The following is a 23,828-nucleotide window of genomic DNA, read 5'->3' on the forward strand; positions in this document are numbered from 1 at the left end:
TGTAAAAAAAGAAAAAAAGGAAAACAAAAACAAAACAAAAAAACCCCTCATTTCAGCCATGAATAAAAGCTCAGTGAAATACTTATAGAATGTTTAAGATTGAACAACATTCCTTTCTTCTATGTGCTCCAAATGTCTGCCAAAGTGACTGAATGTATTTAACATACTGTATAGATTTATTGATTAAAAGCCACTTAACTGTTATAGAATATTTGCCCCAAATAATCTTTTTGGTTATAGACTTTTCTGGTACAATTTACGTTTGAAAGTACTCCAGTGTGTATCTGTAGACTATATTGCTGCTGGAAGGCAATGGTGAAATCAAGAAAACAAATTAGGATGCTAGAGCAGGAATACAGGTGAGATGCTTATGGCTCAAGGTGAATCAGTTCAAGGATTAGTGAAAGCCTCTGATACGGAACCCACAGCATCCCCAATCCTGATGTTCATATCCTCAAATTCAGCTAACTCCATCCAGGAATATGGGAAATTATATTTAAAGGTCATCAAATTGATCTTTTACATCTTAGCAGTGGATGTGTGCTTTGACAGGGGCAATGTATATTTTACTTTTATTAGTTTTTTTAAATTAAGTTTGTTGGGGTAACATTGGTTAATACATTATATAATTTTTAGGTGTACATTATAATTTGACATCTGTATATTCTATTTCTTTACCACCCAAAGGCCAGTTTCCTTCAGCTACCATATATTTGATCCCCTTTACTCACTTCACCCTCCCACTATCCCCCTATTTTTGACCCCCTTTACTCCATCTACCAACCACCTCCTCCTCCACCCTCTACCCTCTGGGAACCACTATCTATAGTCCATGTCCATGAGTCTCTGTTTGTTTGTCCTGTTCATTTGTTGCTTTTAGGTTTATATCCCACATATAAGTGATATCACATGATTTTCAATTTTTTCTGTCTGGCTTATTTCACTTAGCCTGATTATCTCAAGGTTCATTCATGTTGTCACAAATGGCAGTATTTCATCTCTTCTAATGGCTGAGTAATATTCCATTGTATATATGTACCAGTTTCTTGAGCTAATCGTCTATCGTAGGACACTTCAGTTGCTTCCATGTCCTAGCTACTGTGAATCATGCTGCTATGAACATCAATGTGCAAATATCTTTTTGGATATGGGTTTCAGTCTTTGGGGTAAATACCCATTAGAGAGGTTGCTGAATTATATGGTAGATCAATTCTTAGTTTTCTGAGGAAACTCGGTAGTGTTTTCCATAGTGATTGTACCAATTTGCAGTCTCACCGGCAGTGTATGAGGCTTCTTTTTTCTGTGCATTCTCTTCAGCATTTTTTATTACTTGTCTTGTTGATTATAGCTGTTCTACCAGGTATGAGATGGTATCTCATTGTGGTTTTGATTTGCATCTCCCTAATAGCTAGCGATGTTGAGCATCTTTTCAAATATTTGTTGGCTATTTGTATGTCCTCTAGGGAGAAGTCTGTTCAGGTCCTCTGCCTATTTTTTTGATTGGATCATTTGTTTTGTTGTTTTTGAGTTGTATGAGTTCTTTGTATATTTTGTATATTAGGCGCTTATCAGAGGCATTGCTTGCAAATATATTTTCTGATTCGGATGATTGTCTCTTTACCTTGTTGACAGTTTCTTTTGTTGAGCAGAAACTTTTTAGTTTGATGTAGTCCCATGCATTTATTTTTGCTTTTACTTCTCTTACTTTTGAGGTCAAATTCATAAAACGCTCTTTTAGTCCAAGGTCCTTCAGTTTAGTTCCTATGTTTTCGTCTATGCATTTTATTGTTTCAGGTCATATATTTAGGTCCTTAATTCATTTTGAGTTAATTTTGGTGTGTAGTGATAGACAACAGCTTTCTAGTTTTCATAGCAACATTTATTGAAGAGGCTTTCCTTTCTCCACTGTATGTTTTTGGCTTTTTTATCAAAAATTATTTCCTCATATAAATATGAGTTTACTTCTGGACTCTCAATTTTGTCCCACTGGTCTGTGTGTCTGTTTTGCTGCCAGTACCATGCTGTTTTGATTACTGTCACTTTGTAGAATAATTTGAATTTGGGCAGAGTGATGTCTCCAGTCTCATTGTTTTCTCTCAGGATGGCTTTGGCAATTCGGAGTCTTTTGTGCTTCCATACGAATCTGATGATTTTGTTCCACTTCTTCAAAAAATGCCGATGATGTTTGGATGGGGATTGCATTAAATCTGTATAATGCTTTAGGTAATGAGGTCATTTTAACTATGTTGATTCTTCCAATCCAAGAACACGGAATATCTTTCCATTTCTTTGTATTTTCTTCAATTTATTGTAATAGGGTCTTGTAGTTTTCATTATACAGGTCCTTCACATGTTTTGTTAAATTTATTCCTAGGTATTTTATTCTTTTTGTTGCAATTGCAAAAGGAATTATTTTTTTCACTTCTTTTTCTGACACTTCATTATTAGAGTATAAGAACGCTATGGATTTTTTAACATTGATTTTGTATCCAGAGACGTTACTGTATTTGCTTATTGTTTCTAGTAGTGTTCTTGTGGAGTCTTTAGAGTTTTCTATATAAAGAATCATGTCATCTGCAAATAGTGACAGTTCGACTTCTTCGTTTCCTATTTGTATGCCTTTTATATTTTTCTCTTGTCTGCACTTGCTAGGCCCTCCAAAGTTATATTGAATAACAGTGGTGATAGTGGACAGATTTGCTTTGTTCCTGCTCTAAGAGGGAAGGTTTTCAGTTTTTCAACATTGAGTATAATGCTGGCTGAGGGTTTGTCATAGATGGCCTTTATAATGTTAAGGTACTTTCTCTCTATACCAATTTTGTTGGGTGTTTGGATCATAAATGGAAATTGCATCTTGAATGCTTTTTCTACATCTATTAATATGATCATATAATTCTTATTTTTTAATTTGTTTATGTGGTGTATCACATTAATTGATTTGCATGTGTTGAACCATCCCTGTGCCCCTGGAATGAAGCCCACTTGATTGTGGTGTATAATCTTTTTAATATGTTGCTGTATTCAGTTGGCTAGTATCTTATTTAGGATTTTTGCATCTGTGTTCATGAGAGATATTTGTCTGTAGTGTTCTTTTTTTGTATTATCTTTACCAGGTTTTGGTATCAGAGTAATATTGGCCTCATAAAATGAGTTGGAAAGAATTGCCTCCTCTTTGAATTTTTGAAATAGTTTAAGTAGAATAGGTATTAAATCTTAATTAAATGTTTGGTAGAATTCACTGGTGAAGCCATCTGGTCCTAGACTTTTACTTTTTGGTAGGTTTCTGATGATTGTTTCAATTTCCATACTGCTGATCAGTCTATTTAGATTTTCCAGTTCTTCTTGATTCAGATTACGAAGGTTATATTTTTCTATGTACTGTTCCATTTCTTCTAGGTTATTAAATTTGGTTTTATATACTTTTTCATGGTATTTTTACACGATCCTTTGTATTTCTGCAATCTTAGTCATAATTTTCCCTCTTTCATCTCTGATTTTATTTATTTGTGTCCTTTCTCTTTTTTCTTTAGTGAGTCTAGCCAGGGGTTTGTCAATTTTATTAACCTCCTCAAAGAACGAACTGTTTGTTGCATTTAATTTTTCTATCATTTTCAATTTCAATTTTGTTTTCAATTTCATTTATTTCTGCTCTAATTTTAATTACTTCCTTCCTTCTGCTGTCTTTAGGCTTCATTTGTTCTTCCTTTTCTAGTTATTTAAAATGAAGCGTTAGGTTGTTTATTTGGGCTTGTTCTTGTTTTTGGAGATAGGCCTGTAATGATATGAACTTTCCTTTTATGACAGTTTTTGCCATGTCCCAAAAGTTTTGCTATGTTGTACAATCATTATCATTCGTTTCTATGTGTCTCTCGATCTCTCTTTTTATTTCTTCCCTGACTCAGTTATTCTTCAGTAGCATGTTGTTTAATCTCCGTGTATTTGTTGTTCTTCCTGCTTTCTCTAGTTTTTAATTGTTATGATCAGAGAATATGGTTGGTATGATTTCAACCCTCTTATATTTGTTGAGGCTATCTCTGTGTCCTAGTATGTGATTCTTGAGAATGTTCCATGTGCACTAGAGAAGAATGTATAAGCAGCTGTTTTGGGATGGAAGGCTCTGTAAATGTCAATTATGTCCAGTTGGTCTAATGTGTCATTTAAGGATGTTATTTCCTTATTGATTTTCAGTTTGGATGATCTGTCCATATCCGATAGTGGTGTTTGATAGTGTTTTGGTCTTTTTCTCCTTTTAGTTCTGTTAGTAATTGCTTTACATATTTTTGGGCTCCCTCATTGGGAACTTAGATATTAATAAGTGTTATGTCTTCTTATTGCATATTTTCCTTTATCATTATGAAATGTCCCTCAGTATCTTTCTTTACCTTTTTGATTTTGAAGTCTGTTTTGTCTGATATTAATACTGCTACTCCTGCTTTTCTCTGAATGCCGTTTGCTTGAAATATCATTTTCTACCCTTTCGCTTTGAGTCTATATTTGTCTTTGGAGCTGAGATATATCACCATTTGGTTAGGTTTTGTTTTTTGATCCATTCTGCAGCTCTGTGCCTTTCTATTGGTGAGGTTAGTCTCTTTACACTATGGTGATTATTGAAGTATGAGGTCTACTTATAGCTATTTCATCTTTTGCTTTCTGGTAGCTTGGTATTTCCATTGCTTCCTTGTCTTTGTGTTTCTGCTTTCCTTATTTTGGCTTAGTGGGTTTTCTCTCTGGTTCTTCTTGTTTTATGTTATATTCTTCAGTTCTGAATCTTTGAGGCGTGGTTACCATTATGCATATGTATAGGATAGTTATATATATATAGTCATCCATTTTCTTCTGCGCGTGCCTTATCTTCATTCCCCTTTGTGAATTTAGATCTTTGAACCCTCCCCTTTTAGTGGCCTCAATTTGTCACTATGTATGCTGAGCATTCATTACTATTTTGCTATAGCAATTCTCTTATTATTTAAGCTTATAATGCCTTGTTCTTAGTAAGAATTGCACTCCTCTGTTTTTATCTGCCTGCTCGTTGCCTTACTCTTAAGTATGTTTGTTTGTTTGTTTGTTTGTTTGTTTTTGTCATTTTGTATTATGTGAACTGACCTCTTTCAGTATTTCCTGTGGTACGGGCTTCGTAGTGGAGAATTCTCTCAATTGTTGTATGTCTGGAAAAGTCTTAATTTCTCCTTCATATCTAAAGGAGAGCTCAGCTGGATACATTATTCTAGGCTTGTAGTTCCTTTCACTTAATAGTTTAAATATTTGATTCCATTCCTTTCTGGCTTGTACGGTTTGCATTGAGAAGTCTGAGGATAATCTAATGGGTTTTCTTTTATAAGTTACTGGTTTTTTCTTCCTGGCTACCCTGAGAACTCTGTCTTTGTAATTGATTTTTGATAATTTTTAATACAATGTGTCTTGGTGAAGGCCTCTTTGGTTTGAGGAATTTGGGTGTTCTGTTGACTTCTTTAATTCCAAGCTCAAGCTCATTCCTTAGATTTGGGAAATTCTCATCCACTATTTGTCTGAAAATGCTTGCTAGTCCCTGCTCCATTTCCTTGCCTTCAATAATGTCCATTATTCTTATGTTTCCTCTCCTGATGGTATCAGCTAATTCTTAAATTTCTCTTTCATTATTTTTCATTCTTTGGTTTCTCTCCTTTTTCTTCTGATTAATTTTTAGACTTCTGTCTTCGATATTACTGATCCTTTCCTTCATTTGGTTGACTCAATTTCATTTTTCAACTCTTCATCTCCAGAAGTTCTATTTGGTTCTTTTTGAGGGTTTCAGTCTCCTTGCTCTGCTCATCTAGGTCTTTTTTCTTTAAATTTTTTTTTTCTTTTTAAGAGAGGCAAACCTTGGATGACCTCCCAGATTGCATGGTCCTTGTCAGCTTTCAATTCCTTATTTTTATTTTTTATGCCTACAGCACCTGGTCTTCCTTGGTGGTCTCCCATCCAAGTACTAATCAGGCTCGACCTTGCTTAACTTTAAGTGTTTTTTTTAATTCCTGAAATTGTTGATATAACTCATTTTGGAATTCACTGAGTTTTTTCAGAAGTACTGTCCCGAATTCCCTGCCATTTAAATTGCATATTTCTATGTCTGTAAGCTTATTTTCTGGAAATTTTTCTCTTTCTTTCTGAAATGCCTTGTCACCTTGGTTGTTTATTGTGTTTAATAGACTATTTCTTCGCCTGGATATTACTGGAAATACATTTTGCTTTTTTTCCAGAAAGAAGATTTCTTATATAAAGATTTCTCTTTAGTCTTCTGCAAAGAAGGCACTTTTCTTTTGGTTTCCAGTAGGTGGCATCTAAGCCTCTTGTATCCCTGCTTTTAATAAAGCCTTAAAAATGCCTTTTAATTTTTTTGTGGATATTTAATCACACTTTCAGTCTCTGTCAGAGTTAGCAACAGCTTTGGTAGTGTTTGCTCAGATTCCCCTGGGGCTCTGTGGTGTCCAGTCTCTGAGGGTATTGGGGGAGGGGCCCTCTCGATTAGGGGATGAAGGATGTGGCTCAGCCTTGGTCTGCAACCGCGGCTGGTAAAAATCAACTGTAGTTTCTCTGCTGTCCCTGCTTCTCTGCTCTCTGCCCTAATGACTGGGCCCTGCTGCTGGCTGCGTGGAACTCACAGCACCTCCAGGCAGAGCTATTCAGGGAAGTCACTGCTCCTTCTTCCTTCTCCCTCCTCCTGCAGGGTGCTCTGGAGGCTGTGAGTGGCAGCTTCTTTATTTCTACCAGTCCACACCCCAACACCCAGGGTTCTGACCTGTGGTAGCTCTTATGTGCAGATCTCATGCTCAGATGTGCTGGTGTGCAGTTTGGGCATTTTTTGTTGAGTTTTAGATGTTCAGCTTATTGTTGTTTCAAGGAGAGAGATCTGGGAATGTCTCTTACTCCGCCATGTTTCCTTTCCAAAAACTCCCCATGTACATTTTAAAACAAACTTTACATAGTCTGCCAGAGGACTAAAATGGGATTAGAAAGAAGAGATTTTAGTGGTATGACTCAGGTGAGAGTCACTTTTCAGTTGATACAGATAAGGATGGCCAAAGTACCCTCCTTTTTCCCAATTCTTTTCTCTGAATTTTGGAGGCCCCAAAACTATGAAAGTCCACAAAACTAGGAAAGTGAATAAATAATTTCTCCAAATCCAAGTATCTTGCTGGAAAATAATAGAAAAACAGCCCATTAACATTCTTATTTTTGGCTGTCAACTAGCCATATTTCAGAAAAGAAACCATAATCATAGTCTTTGAAGGTTATATTCCAATAAATCTACCATACTAAAATTAGGAATCAATATCTTTATATTGTCTACCTTGCAATATTAAGAGGAATTACTAGTATAGAGCACTCTCTAAAGAAAGATGAGGTCATACATGTCAAAATATTAATTTTAAATATGGAATTTTATCGAGAAATGTGAAGAGTCTGAAACTTTATCCTTCTTGCAAGCTAACAAATTATCCTGCTACATTTTCATGGGTAGTGACAGAAACATGAAACCCCTGATCAAAGATAAAGGGTTTTATTACTCTTTACATAGCAGACAGTATGAGTGTCACATTTGCAGTTGACCCCTTGCCCTGCCCCCACCAAACGCCACAGGAACAGTACAGAGGTTGGTCCAGATGGATACTGTGTAAGCAGTACATTTACATCACAGCTAAGGAACCCCAAACTTAGGAAACTCCAATTTTATTAGGTGGCTGCAAGCAATCCTGCCCAATATTTGCTCTGAAAAGAAATATTTTCTTTATTACACTGGACAGCAAACAAATCTTCCCTCTGCTTCAGAGAGAGATGATATATCTATTTCCTATGGCCGTTCACTCTCCAAACATCATAACATAGAGTAGAAGAAAAATGTGTCAGTAAGTCTGCCCACAAGACATATAGAAACATTAGAGACCCATGGAGTATTTCTCCCAACAATATTTACAAAGAAAGACTCATAAATAGTATTCAAATAAAATTTTAACTGTGTTAAATGTGTCATCATTATAAAAAAAATCATTGCAAATATTTATAGCCATCAATGCCTTGTGAAATGCCTGTATTTCATTTGAGTACCTGGATTGAGAAACTATTTTACATATGATTTTGTTATCCTACATTGGACTCTCCCATCTTCATCAACCAAGAACAGAAATGTGTTGGGGTCTTCAAAGCAGTATAACATGTCCTTCCTACTTTCTTTATGAGGATTCCATTCTATTCCTCCATCTACTCTATTCTCCTCTACTTGGTTTTTCACTATAGACAGCTAGATTAAAGGTCCTGTAGCATGTGGGAAACAGTGAGGGGACTACAAATAGAGGAAACATGATGTTTTTTTTATTCCCACTATGTACAATATTGAGACAGAGCTCTTTGTTGTATTGGCCAAGGTTTTGTCAGATCTATCATGTTTTCACTTTGCTTTCCAGTTGGTGTTTTTTCTTACTCATTCCTTTCACAAGTGTTGATTCCTAATACCCATTTTGAACCTTGAAACTATATCCCAGAGTCTATTTCCAAGGAGTGTTCTAAGAAAACAGGTAATAAAATGGGTTTTGGGGGCTTGATCACTCACAGCCTGATCGGCAGTGAGATCCTCATCATTAATTATAAGTGAAAGTACAATTGTTTAAGCTCTAACTTGTGATAAATTGGGATGCTATGCCAATGGAAAGAAACGTATGAGAAGTTTGAGATGAATGAAGAAAATAGTAGCTATAAAAATAACAGAACTTGGTGGCTATTGCTAAATTACACTGAGGCTCCATAGAAAGATAATAAAAATCTGAGAGAAAATAATAGGTGATAGCAAGCTAGATATAAATCCAAAGAGCCTCTTTTGTTGCATATAAATAAGTTCTGAACTCCTCTAGACAGAGATTGAAGAAAGTAGGGGACCAAGGGCTAACCTTCAAAGATGATTAAAAACCCAACCAAGATGGATCTATTATATCAAGATTAGAACACTGGGAAAATCTGGTTCCCTGACATAAAAGGATGGAGAGATCTGGGTGGATTTTTCTAAAGATTTTGTTTCTCCATACTCCTCTGAACATACTGAGGCTGGCGATGGGGTCCATCTCCTCCTTTTAGAATTCTGCCTGTTATAAAACAATGCACAAGGCAAGCTGTGCCTCTCAGGATCTTCCCTCATAAATCTTCCTGGATGTTTTCAGAACTGTAACTAAGGTTAAGTGATAGCATACCTCTAGCAGATATATTCTGGATCTGATAAGGGACGAAGAGACTGTATCAAAAGGGAGCAGTAAAACATAGGAGCATACGTTGGTAGGAACTGGAAAGTCTCCATGGGAGTAGAGGTTGTTTAATCAAGGTGGTCCTTAACGTAAAATTGAATAACAAAGAATGTTTTGATTTGGGAGTACTTTCCAAAAATACAGAATTTAACAGTAGTAAAGGTCTCAAGGGATGGTGAGAAGTTGCTGTTAGCATGGCTCCTAAAAGTATGAATAATGTTATGGCCCATGCTGAGTGAAGTTGAAATGCCAGAATTGCCATGGCAAATGTGGAGGAAGAGATTAAAAGGCTCAGGGAACTGGGAATAGTGGAATGGATCTACTACGTATGGCCAGAATACTCTCCAAACAATTATGTTCCATAAGAAAGTCCAAAAGACACACTATTTACTACAGTCATAAAGAATGTGCTGGTGAGTACATGTACATTTCTAAAACAATGTTCAATGGTGGCTCTTCCTTGTAGCCAGGGCTTAATGTAGGAGAAGGCATTAACAATTAGGTTCCCTCATGACCATGGAGATGAGAGAAGTCTGAAGCAATGGAGGGCGAGCGATGGTACTTAACCACTAGAAGTCAGAGACTCTCAATTATTGTAGTCACTGGAGTGGCAGCCCAGGGAATTTGATGGAGAAAGAGTTGTGAAGATGTTTACTTGAACACAGCATTGTAAACGGGACAACCTGGATTCAGTAAAGGTGTTGGTAAGTATATATAATCAAAAGAAATTAAGAATAGACAAACAGAAGGTTGAGAGTGGTCACTCTGCAAAAATTCTGTTTTCATACTGGAGTCCACTGACTGAAGAACTCATCGGGCCTCTAGGAGGAAGTATGCTGTAACATCAATTCAAGTATATAGTATACTTATTTTTCCAGTCGTTCTTCAATATTGCCTATGACCATTTACTCAAACAATGGCACACACAGGTGAAGGAGCATATCCAGACATTTTAGAACACTTGGATATAGGGTCTAAGTTGACCTACATACCAGAGTCATAGAATGGAGACCTATGGGACCAGGTGAAAAATGGGATGCTGGCCAAGGTTTAGCTTATAGATCTACCAAGTATCCAAAATACATAATCATCATTTATTCATTCCCTGAGTATACAATTGGGATTGACATACTTAGATGTCGACACTATCATATATTGGATTCTTGGTATGTGGAGTAACGGCTAAATGAAATGCCTCTTCCCATCCAAGATAGTAAATAGAAAACAATAATGCATATAACAGATGGAGTGTAGATGGAAGAGGTATGAGTTACTATTAAGGACCTAAATGATGAAGGAATGGTAGTCTTCTTTCTAATTCATCAGTTTGACCAGTGCAGAAACTGGATGGATCCTGTAGGATGACTATGCATTACTGTGACTTCAAGTAAATAGTAGCTCTAATCACAGCCAACATGCCAAAGAAGTGTCTTTTATAGGGTAGATTAATATAGTTATAGCTACATAGTTATGCTCCAGAGATATGATAACTCTACTTTTCTCTGTCATAATGTATTCTGAAGAGGTTGGGACAATTTTTGATACCCCGAAGAACATTACATTGATTCATCACATCAATAATATTATGCTGATCTGGCTGGATGAGCAAGAGGCGGCTAGCTCTGCTGCAGGCCTAGTAAAACAAATTTGCTCCAGAGAGTAGGATATCAATCCGGAGAAGATTCAGAGGCTAACCACTTAGTGAAATTTTAGAGGTTCAGTGGTCAAGAGCCTGCCAGTACATCCTCATCCAAAGTAAAATGTAAATTATTAGATATTATTAGATATTGATTCTTCTACCATGAACAAAAAAACCACAATGTCTGGTGAGCCTCTTTAGTTCTAGGAGCAACATATTTCACACCAAGAGATTCTGCTCAGCAGATACACTGAGTGAGAAAAAAAGTTTGCTAGCATTGAGTTTGACCAGAATAGAAAAGAGCTTTGAACAGGTCAAAGCTATGGAACAAACGGCCCTGCTTTTTGGACTATGCAATCTGTCAGAACCTATGTTTTAGAGATATCAGTGATAGGAAAAGGTACCATGTTGATTTTGTGGCAAGTACCAGTGGTAGAATTATAATATAGGCTCCCAGGGTCTGGAAAGAGGTAATAACATTTTCATTAGGGAATTTTATACTTTTGGAAAAATAGATCTTGACAAACTACTAGGTCTGAGCATGGGACACACATAACCACATGGACAGAACTAATTATCACGAACTGGGTCCTTTAAATCTCATCAAATCATAAAGTCAGGTAGTACTAACAATAATCTATTATAAGATGGAAGAGCACAGATTCAGAAGACACAAAAAACTCCACATAAACAGGTAGTCCATACACCTATGGCACCCACCAATAGTAATATCAGCGCTTCTCTCCCTTTCTATGGCTGTAGAGGTGATCCTATGTATAATTATGTAATCTATTTAAATGCTTCTCGGTTATCTTTTGCTCTCTTGTGACTATAAACAAACAGTTAAAGCAACCTCAGTCTGAGAAGGGCATGATGACTGTGGTTCAGGGACTTCAATGATGAGTGTGTGTTTCATGACATCAGGTAAGCCATTGCTATGGACCAAATTGTAGGCCCTCAAAATTTATATGTTGAAATCCTATCCCGCAATATGATGGAATTTGGAGATAGAGCCTTTGGGAGATAATTAGGTTTAGATGAGGTCATGAGGATGGGGATTTCATGATGGGATTAGTGCCCTTATAAAAAGAAGAAAAGACTCCACAGCTCTCTCTCTGCCATGAAAGGGTATAGCAAGAAGATGACCATCTGCAAGCCTAGAAGAGTGTTCTTACCAGGAACTAAATTGGCTGGCACCTTGATCTTAGATTTTCCAGACTCCAAAAATTGGAGAAATAAGTTTTTCGTTTATGCCACATGATATACAGCGTTTTGTTACAGTAGCCCAAGCTGACTAAGGCAGCTATCAAGGTCAGCATAGTTGGTAGCAAAAGGTGAAGAACTCCAGAATAGATAGCAAAGGAGAAGGACAATGAGTATCAGATGCCATCCTAAGAAACTTCCATATCCTGTCTCTTTTAAGTTTCGCTTCTTGAAAAGAGGCCTGTGGCAATCCTGGGGAGGCTGGCATTTGAACGTTTATGGAGAAGTCAGTTTGAGTAGAACCAAGGGTGAGCAGTGGTGACAGAGATGCACCACACAGCTATCCCTTCAGAGAAACACTTGCTGCTGAGCTATGGGCATTGCAGTCAGCGGCAGTCTCCAGCTCCCAGTTCCTTCAAGACTTATCTCAGTTGCCCAAAGTTCTTCCACTCTGGGTCACATACTTTCTAGGGAAGCCCATAACTGGTGAATGAATAAGTGAGGTATCTAAGGCCTGGCCATTTTGGCCTGACAGAAGACTCTGATAGCCAATATTCTCTCTAGAATTCTCCACCAAATTGAATAAAACTTTTTCAGAACTGTATTGTAGTTAAAATTCTTTCTGTGTCTAGTCCTGCTACCCATATCTTTTGTAGACCATAGATTTTTACATGTATTTTTAATCTCTCTTTTTTTTTTTCATTGAAAGGGGTGCTACAAAAAAAATATCGCTTGAGGCCCTGCGCACCCTAGAGTCAGACACTAGGTGACATAAGCCAAACCAGTCAATTTCTTAGCTATTCTCACAATTCTGTGAGAATGTTGGCATCTGACTTTTTGTCCTGTATCAGTGACCCACTACTGCCCATTTGGTGTTGCAGTCACCTTCATTCTTAATTTCTGGAAATGGGAAGCCTTTATAATAAAAAAAAAAGAATCTTTCAAATAAAGGGATGGTCCTGATTGCAACTAGTTTTGACAGCTGATATATTCCTTTTGTGTACTCAGAAAAATGCCATTCATCCCTTTCCTGCTTCCTAAAACACCTTATGCTATGTTTTGGCAGGCATTTAAAACACCTGCACATAAGCCGTAGGTAAATAACAGAATGGAGCCTTCTATATTAATTTTCTAGGTAGCAATTAATTATACCTGTGTTTGTTCTTATAACTGAACTACTGCTCAGAGTCATCTCAGTTTTGATGGAAGAGATTGATTTCTTGGCAACATTTTCAATTCTTCCATCTCATGCTGATAGCAGCTGTGTCGGAAGCATACTCAACATTGCTTTCATGCTTGACAGTTATAGTTGTGACCATGCTAATTACCATCTTGTCTAATAGCACAATGGGGACACTGTATAGTACTGAGAGTGATTATAGTCTTGCCTTCTGCGAGAAGACTTTATTGGAAATCATGTGAAATTTGTAATTAAAGTTCTAGTTAGCCTTAGTAAATATATCTTTTTCCTAATATAAAATTCTATTTCACTTTCATTTTGATTAAATATTTTGTAAGCTAAGTATATGTGAGGATGGGATCCTAAAGTTCTCATGTTCTGACTTGTGACAGGATTGAAAAAAATAACATCATAGTGTGCCTTACAAAACTTTTAAATATATGAAATAAAATATATTTAAATGCTAAAGTAAAATAATTTGTATTTTTAAATTGAAAATATCTTTTGTTAAGGAGTACACAATACAAAAATGTTCAACTCCATGAATTATTATAAAATGCAAAATGAAAACAGCCAGGACATTATGCCTACTTACCAATCACTAAACCCAGGTCACCGATCATGCCCCCAAAGTAAGTACTCTTTGACTTTCATAAAATATGCTTTCTTTTCTTTGTAGTTTTTTTCATTGAAGCACAAAACTCTTGTTATCAATTATGGTTTTCCCTGTTGTAGAACTTCATAAAAATCAAACCATACCATAAATATTTTATTTTTTTTTCCTTTTGCTCAATGTTCTGTTTGTGTTGATGCAGATTTGGTTGGCTCATTTTCACTGATGTGCAGTATTCTGTTGTTTGGGTATTCCACAATTTGTAACCCATTTTAGATTTGATATGCATTTGGGCTTTTTCCAGTTTGAGATGCTTATAAATAATATGCATAAATGTAAATGTCTTTTGCTGCACATATGCATATATTTCTCTTGGAGATATGCTTAGCAGTGGAATTCCTATCATAGTGTGTGCATATGTTCAATTTTAGAAGCTGAATTCAACCTGTTTCCAAAGCGGTTGTCTGTTTTTAATCTCATCAGCAATGTATGGTAGTTACTGTTGCTCTACATCCTTGCTAACATTTGGTTGTAAGTCTTAATTTTAGCCATTAGTGGATTTCTATTAATAGCTTTTCGTGATTTTAATTTGCAATTATCTGATTTCTTCTAAAATTGAAAATATTTTCATACATTAATTGACTGCTCAGATGTCTTATTTATGAAGTATGTTTCACTCTTGCTCATTTTTCCTTTGGATTGTTGAGTTTTTTTTTTCTTTTCGATTTGTAGGAGTTTTTAAAATACATTCAAATATGTATGTTATATTTTCTTCTGTACATTGGTTTACCTTTCACTCTCTTGATACCTTTTGAAGAATATAAGCTCTTAATTTTTTGTAGTTCAATTTTTAAATCTTTCTCTTTATGTATAGTTCTTTTTGTGTCCTGTTTAAAAACTTTTTCCTATGCCAAAGTCAAGAAGAAATTCTCTTATATTACAATTTAAAAATTTATAGTTTTGCCTTTTACATTTATATCTACACCACAATAATATTTTTTAATGTATACAATTTTTATTTGCTAAACATACATCAATAAATCTGGAAAAATACAGATTAAAAGTAATTAAAATATTACAAACTCTGTTTTTAAAAGTCATATGTTTTTCTCTAAGAATAGAATTAGCACATTATACAAATGCTTCTGTATATTACTTATTTTTATCTGTGTGCGATTAAGTTTGTGTACTTAGTGACATATCTTTATGAATTCATGAGCAAATTCTCTGACATTGTATACTACACTAATTTCTGATATTTATATATGGTGTGAGTAGGGGTATGTTTTGCTTTTTTCCTATATTTTATCTAATTGTTTAAAGACTATATATTGAAAAGTCTGCTTTTCCTCAATTGTTCTAACTTTATTTTATTTTTATTTGTTTTAAAAAATTTTTCCCTGGCTTTATTGAAATATAATAGACAATTATTTGCTCATATTTATATTGTATAATTCAATGAGTTTTTTAAAAATTATAATTGGCATACAATAATATATTAATTTCAGTTGTACGACATAGTGATTAGAGATCTATATAATTCTATGTATCTCACAAAGTGATCATCTCACTAAATCTAGTACTCTTCTTCCCCCTTACATATTTATTACAACATTATTAGCTATTTTCCTTATGCTACACTATTAGCTATTTTCCTTATGCTATATCTCCATGTCTATTTTGTAACTATCTATTTGTACTTCTTAATCCCTTTGCCCTTTTTCACCATCCTCCCCACCCCCCTTTAGTAGTCTCAAAATATTCTCTATATCTATGAATTTATTTTTATTTTTGTTGTTGTTGTTGTTTATTTTGTTCTCTAGATTCCACATGTATGTGAAATCATGCAATATTTATCTTTCTCTATCTGACTTATTTCATTCAGTGCAATACCCTCTAGGTCCATCAAGGCAATATCTTTTTCTATCTCCTTCCTTTTAGTCTCTGTGTGTCTTTTTTAATCTGAAGTGAGTCTCTTGTAGGCAGCATATGTAGGGATCTTGTTTTCTTATCCACTCAGCCACTCTATATTTTGGTCGGAGCATTTAATTCTTTTTCATTTGAGGTATTTGTAGATAGCAATGTAATTATTACCATTGCTTATTTTGATAGATATTTTTTCTTCTTAAAGTTCCTCCAACATTTCCTATAATACTGGCTTGGTGATAATAAATTCTCTTAGCTTATTTTTGTCTGGGAAGCTCTTTATCTGTCTTTTGACTCTGAACAATAGCTTTGCTGGATAAAGTATTCTTGGTTGTAGATCCTGGGTCTTCATCACGTTGAATATTTTATGCTAAGCCCTTTTGTCCTGCATAGTTTCTTTTGAGAAATCAGCTGCCAGTCTTATGGATTCTCCCTTGTAGGTAACTAACTGCTTTTCTCTTGCTGCTTTTAACATTCTTTCTTTGTATTTAGCCTTTGGCATTTTAATTATGCTGTGTCTTGGCGTGGGCCTCTTTGGATCCCTGGTTTTTGGGATTCTCTGAGCTTCCTAGGTTTTTATTTCCATTTCCTTCATCAAGTTAGGGAAGTTTTCTATCATTATTTCTTCAAACAGCTGTTCAGCATCTTGTTTTCCTTCATGTATACTGATCAGATGGATATTTTGACCCTTAATAGTGTCCTATATACTCCCTAAATTATTTTTATAGTCTTGGCGTCTTTCGCCATTCTGATTGAGTGTCCTTGGCTTTTCCATTCTCTAGATAGGACATTTGATCCTTTATTCACTTTGTTTATTCTCTTGTTTATTCCACTTAATATACTTCTCACCTCAGGTAATGTGTTCTTCATTTCAGACTGGTTCCCTTTTATAATTTCCATTTTCATTTTTATGTTTTTTTTTTTAATCTTTTTGTAAAGTTCTCACTGAATTCATCTACACTTCCCATAAGTTCATTGAGCATCTTTATAACCAGTGTTTTGGATTCTGCATCTGTTAGATTGCTTGACTCCATTATTCCTGGGTCTTTGTTCCGTTCTCTCATATGGTTTCTACTTCTTTGCGTTCCCATTTTGGCTGCCTTTCTGTGTCTGTTTCTATGCATTAAGCAAACTCCTAAGTCTGCCAAGTTTATTAGTGTGGTTTTGTGTAGTAGATGTCCAATGGCACAGTCCTGAAAGAGGTTCAGCTGAAGTTCAAGTTTAGCCCCAGCCAGTGCCCCTCCAGAGCCACCCGTTAAGATTCAGCAAGCAATCCACAGATGCTGTGCTTATAGTTGCCTCAAAAATCATACCAGAAACTAAGGCCAACTGCCACCAGTGTGAGTCTTAGCACTGCTCAACAAGGAGCACCAAACTTCTTGAGGACATATCTGGGTATGGTCTCACTGGGGCTATGAGTTAGGGAAGGGGGAGTTTCAGGGAATCCTCTAAGTGGAACAACCTCTGTTATTCAGTTTGACGACGTCTCAACTATGGCTGTGGCATTGCATTTGCACCCTGGGAGAGGGAGAGGGCTCAACAGAGAAACAATGGATACTGTCAGCACTTCTGCTGGAAGAGAGCCTAGTTTCTGGTCCTCACTCTAACACCTCAGTGTCCCCTTATAAGTCCCTGGTGCCCCCTGAGCAGCCAACCTGACACTGGTGCTCAGAGCAAGCAGGTTCATCACCATAAAAGTCCAGTTGTGGACAGGCTCCTTTGAGAGGCGTCTGCATCTACCTGCTGCCACTACTGCAGCTTCTGTCCCACTCAACCACTTAGGACCAGGCAGCCTTGCTTCTTCACTCCTTCCTCCCTTCTACCGTTGCAGGTTGATTAATTCTCTCCCTAGTTGAAGTGCTTCTGTTCATCTAGATCCCAGGTGAGTTTCTTTGCTGTTTGCTCCGTGTTTCTGTCACAACTTTGATTTAGTCACAAGAAGAATAAACAAAGCCTCTATCATCTATGCCATTTTCCCCCATCTCTCTGTTCTAACTTTATTTTAAATTAAACTTCCATATATTCATGAATCCTTTTCTGAGACTCTTTTAAAATCAATTCCAGTTATCTGTTTATATATTCTGGCATTAATATCACATTGCCATAATTAATGTTGCTTTAAAATAAATCTTTATATAAAGTGATTAAAAAATCCTTCCTCTTCTTATTCTATCTTGAATAGTATCTTGACAATTGTAAATCCTTTGCATTCAATTTAAATTTTAGGATAATTAATAAAGTGACACAAACATACACCCATTCTGTTGTAATTGAATTGATTCATTAGAAGTTTGAGAGAAATTTGTATCTTTATAATATCAAGTCTTCTAATGAATAAACATATTTTTTCCCTACAAGATCTTTTAAAATTTCTCTCAATGTTTTTTTCTTTTTTTAAATACATATTTTTTATTTTTCAATTACTGTCGGCATACAGTATTATATTAGTTTCAGGTGCATAATGTAGTTATTAGACATTTATATAACTTATGAAGTAATCACCCCATCTGACACTATACATACTATTACAATATTATTAACTATAGTCTTTATGCTATAATTTATATCCCAATAAATGTTTTGTAACTACCAATTTGTATTTCTTAACTCCTTCTCTTTTTCACCCATCCCCTGAACCTCCCTTCCATCTAGCAACCATTAAAATGTTCTCTGTATTTATGAGTTTGTTTATGTTTTGTTTGTTTATTTTGTTCTTTAGATTCCAAATATAAGTGAAATCATGTGGTATTTGTCATTCTCTGTCTGATTTATTTCACTCAGCACAATACCCTCTAGGTCCATCTGTGTTCTTTTAGATGGCAAGATTTCATTCTCTTTAAAGGTTGACTAATATTTCATTGCATATATGTATCTCTTCTTTATTCATTCATCCATTGATGGACACCCAGATGCCTCCATATCTTCACTATGGTCAATAATGCTGCAATGAACTAGATGCATATGTCTCTTTGAAGTAGTGTTTTGGGTTTCTTCAGATAAATACACAGAAATGGGATTACTAGATCCTTCTTTGTCTCTTGTTATAGCCTTTGTTTTAAATTCTGTTTTGTCTGGTGTAAGTATTGCTACTCCAGCCTTTTATTTTGTTTTCATTTTCATGAAACATCCCTCTTCTCTCAGTCTGTATGTCTTTCAATTTGAAGTGAGTCTCTTGTAAGCAGCATATGTAAGGGTTTTGTTTTCTTATCCACTCAGCCACCATATTTCTTTTGATTGGAACATTTAATCATATACATTTACAGTAACTGTTGATAGATATGCAGTTATTGTCATTTTATTATTCATATTTTTATTTTTTTCTTCTTCATTTTAAAAAAGTCCCTTTAGCATTTCTTATAATACTAGTTTGGTGGTGCTAATGTCCTTTAGCATTTTTTTTTTTTGTCTGCGAAGCTCTTGTTCTGTACTTCAATTATTAAATGATAGCTTTTCTGAGTAGAGTAATTTTGGTTGTACGTCCTTGCTTATCATTGCTTTGAATATTTTGTGCCAATCCCTTCTGGCCTGTGAAGTTTCTGTTGAGAAATAGCTGACAGTCTTATGAGAGCTCCGTTGTAAGTACTAACTGCCTTTTTCTTGCTGCTTTTAACATATTCTGTCTTTAAGATTTGCCATTTTGATTATGATGTGTCTTGATGTGGGCCTCATTGGGTTCATCTTCTTTGGGACTCTCTGTGCTTCCTAGGCTTGTATGTCTATTTCTTTTGCCAGGTTAGGGAAGTTTTTCATCATTATTTCTGCAAATAGGTTTTCAATTCCTTGCTCTCTCTTCTCCTTCTGGTACCCTTATCATACAAAGGGTGGTACAATTTCTTGTTGCTGTTCTGATTGGGTGTTTTCTCTTACTTTATATTCCAAATCACTGGTTTAATTCTCTACTTCATCTAATCTACTATTGATTTCCTTTAATGTATTCTTTATTTCAGTTATTTATTCTTTATTTCTGACTGGTTCTTTTTTATGTTTTCTATCTCCATTTCCTATCTCTTCGTTGAAGTTCTCACTGAGATCATTGAGCATCCTTATAATCAGTGTTTTGAAGTCTGCTTCTGGTAGATTGCATGTCTCCATTTTGTTTAGCTCTTTTTCTGAAGCTTTATTCTGTTATTTCATTTGGAAAATGTTTCTTTGTCTTTCCATTTTGGTTGCTCCCACCTACCTGTTTTTGTTTCTATGTATTAGGTAGGGCTCTTATGTCTTCCAGTCTTCATAGACTGGCCTTATGTAGCAGGTGTCCTGTGAGGCCCAGTGGTGCAGTCTCCTTGGTCATCTGAGCTGGGTGCTTCAAGTTTTTTTGTGTGAGGGTTGTGGGTTCCCTATTGTTGTAGTTGTGCATTGGTTGTTGTTGTTGGCACATCTACGGGAGTGATTGATCCTCAGGCTGACTGATTGTGAGGACTGGCTATGACAAGAGTGGAGGAGATATTTTGCAGGGATCGACTCTATGGAGCAGGATTTGTTTTAGCAGCTGCCTGTCAAATCTGCTCATTGGTTGTGTTGTTTATAGGTGGATGAGCAGTGCTCTGGTATGGTCTGAATCTGGTGTGTGATGTAGACCAAGGTCAACTGATACTTGTGCCCTGGTTAAGTACACCAGTATGAGCTACAAAGTGACCTGAAGTTGGTTGTCACTTGTACTGGGTTTGGAGGTACCTGGGAGAGACTAAACTGTGAACTGAAGTCTCCTGCAATTAGTGCTGAGCTTGGGATGCTTAGCAAATTTTAATTAATTAATTAATCAATTAATTTTTAATTAAGTTTATTGGGGTAACATTAGTTAATACAATGATTTAATTTTCAGGTGTATATTATAGTTTGATATCTATATATTTTATTGAGTGATTACCACCCAAAGTCCAGTTTCTTTTGGTTACCATATGTTTGATCCCCTTTATCCACTTTACCCTCCCCCTATTTCCCTATATTTGACCCAATTTACCCCGTTTACCTCTCTACTCCTCCTACCCTCTGGTAACCACTAGTCCATTGTCCATGTTCCTAAGTCTCTATTTGTTATGTTCATTTGTTGCTTTTAGGTTTATATCCCACATATAAGTGATATAATGTGGGATATAACTTATTTTCAACTTATTCTGTCTGGCTTATTTCACTTAGCCTGATTACCTCGAGGTCCATCCATGTTGTCGCAAATGGTAGTATTTCATCTTTTCTTATGTCTGAGCAATATTCCATTGTATATATGTGTCACAGCTTCTTTAGTCAATCATCTATCATAGGACATGTCATTTTCTTCCATGTCCTGACCACTGTGAATACTGCTGTTGCTATGAACATTAGTTTGCAAATATTTTTTTGGATATGGATTTGCAAGTGTTTGGGGTAAATACCCAGCAGTGGGATTGCCGGATCATATGGTAGATCAATTTTTAGTTTTTTAAGGAACTTCCATACTGTTTTCCATAGTGGCTATATGAATTTGCAGTCCCACAAGCAGTGTATGAGGGTTCCTTTTTCTCCTCATCCTCTCCAATATTTTTTATTAATTGTCCTATTGATTATAGCTATTCTAACAGGTATCAGATGGTATTTTGTTGTGGTTTTGATTTGCATTTCCATAGCTAGCGATGTTGAGCATCTTTTCATATGTTTGTAGACCATCTGTTCAGGTCCTCTGCCCATTTTTTGATTGGATCGTTTGTTTTTTTGTTGTTATTGAATCGTATGAGTTCTTTGTATATTATAGATTTTAGGCCCTTATTGGAGGTGTTGCTTGCAAATATATTTTCCCATTTGGATGGTTATCTCTTTACCTTGTTGACGATTTCTTTTACTGAACAGAACTTTTTAGTTTGGTGTAGTCTCATTCATTTATTTTTTTCTTTTACTTCTCTTACTTTTGAGGTCAAATTCATAAAATGCTCTTTAAGTCCAAGGTACTTGAGTTTAGTTCCTATGTTTTCTTCTATGCATTTTATTGTTTCAGGTCTTATATTAAGGTCCTTAATCTATTTGGAGTTAACGAGTGTATGGCGATAGACAACAGTCTAGTTTCATTCTTTTGTAGGTAGCTTTCGAGTTTTCCCAGCACCATTTATTGAAAAGGCTTTCCTTTCTCCACTTTATGTTTTTGGCTCTTTTTGTTGAAAATTATTTGCCCATATAAACATGGGTTTACTTCAGGACTCTTGATTCTATTCCACTGCTACTTGAGTCTGTTTTGCTGCTAGTAACATGCCTTTTTGATTTTTGTCGCTTTGTAAGATAATTAGAAGTCAGGCATAGTGATGCTTCCAGCCTCATTCTTTTTCTCATAATGCTTTTGGCAATTCGTGGTCTATTGTTTTTATTTCTTTAAAAAATGCCAATGAGATTTTGATTGGGATTGAATTAAATCTGGATAATGCTATAGATAATATAGCTATGTTGATTTTTCCAATCCAAGAACATGGAATATCTTTCCATTTCTTTGTATCTTCAATTTCTTTTAATAGGGTCTTGTAGTTTTCATTATATAGATCCTTCACTTGTTTTGTTAAATTTATTCCCAGGTATTTTATTCTTTTTGTTGCAATTGCAAAAGGAATTATTTTTTCCACATCTTTTCCTGACACTTCTTTATTAGCGTATAGAAATTCTATGGATTTTTGAACATTGATTTTGTATCCGGAGACTTTACTGTACTTGCTTATTGTTTCTAGTAGTGTTCTTATGGAGTCTTTAGGGTTTTCTATATAGAGAATCATGTCATCCGCAAATAGTGATACGTTGACTTCTTCATTTCCTATTTGGATGCCTTTTATATCTTTCTCTTGCCTAATTGTACTTGCTAGGATCTCCAATGTTATATTGAATAGCAGTGAAGAAAGTGGACAGGCTTGCCTTGTTCCTGATCATAGAGGGAACGTTTTTCATCATTAAGTATGATGTTGGCTGAGGGTTTATCATAGATGGCCTTTATAATGTTAAGGTATTTTTCTTCTATACCTATTTTGTTGAGTATTTTGATTATAAATAGATGCTGTATATTGTTGAAGGCTTTTTCTGCATCTATTGATATGATCATATGATTTTATTTTTTAATTTGTTTATGTAGTGTGTCACATTAATCGATTTGCATATGTTGAACCATCCCTGTGCCCCAGGGACGAAGCTCACTTGATTGTGGCATATAATTCTTTTAATATGTTGCTGTATTTGGTTCACTAGTATCTTATTTAGAATTTTTGCATCTGTGTTCATGAGAGATATTGGTCTGTAGTTTTGTGTGTGTGTGTTATCTTCACCAGGTTTTGGTATCAGAGTAATATTGGCCTCATAAAATGAGTTGGTAAGTATTGCCTCCTCTTTGGTTTTTTTGGAAAGTTTGAGGAGAATAGGTATTAAATCCTTTTTGAATGTTCAGTATAATTCACCGGTGAAGCCATCTGGTCCTGGACTTTTACTTTTTGGTAGATTTTGATGATTGTTTCAATTTCCATACTGCTGATTGATCTATTTAGATTTTCCAGTTCTTCTTGATTCAGTCTAGGAAGATTGTATTTTTCTAAGTACTGGTCCATTTCTTCTAGGTTATTAAATTTGGTATTATATACTTTTTCATGGTATTCTTACATAATCCTTTGTATTTTTGCGATGCCAGTCATAATTTCTCCTCTTTCATCCCTGATTTTGTTTATTTGTATCCTTTCTCTTTTTATTTTAGTGAGTCTAGCCAGGGGCTTGTCAATTTTATTAACCTTCACAAAGAATCAGCTCTTTGTTGCATTTATTTTTTCTATCTTTTTTTTTTGTTTTCAATTTCATTTATTTCTGCTCTAATTTTGATTGTTTCTTTCCTTCTGCTGACTTTAGGCTTCATTCATTCTTCCTTTTCTAGTTTTTCAAGAAGAAGCATTAGGTTGTTTATTTGGCCTCATTTTTGTTTTTGGAGATAAGTCTGTAATGATATGAACTTTCCTCTTATGATTGCTTTTGCTACTTCCCAAAAATTTTGATATGTTGTACTATCATTATCATTTG

This window comes from Pteropus alecto, unplaced genomic scaffold, assembly GCF_000325575.1.
Source record: "Pteropus alecto unplaced genomic scaffold, ASM32557v1 scaffold57, whole genome shotgun sequence".
Taxonomy (NCBI): domain Eukaryota; kingdom Metazoa; phylum Chordata; class Mammalia; order Chiroptera; family Pteropodidae; genus Pteropus; species Pteropus alecto.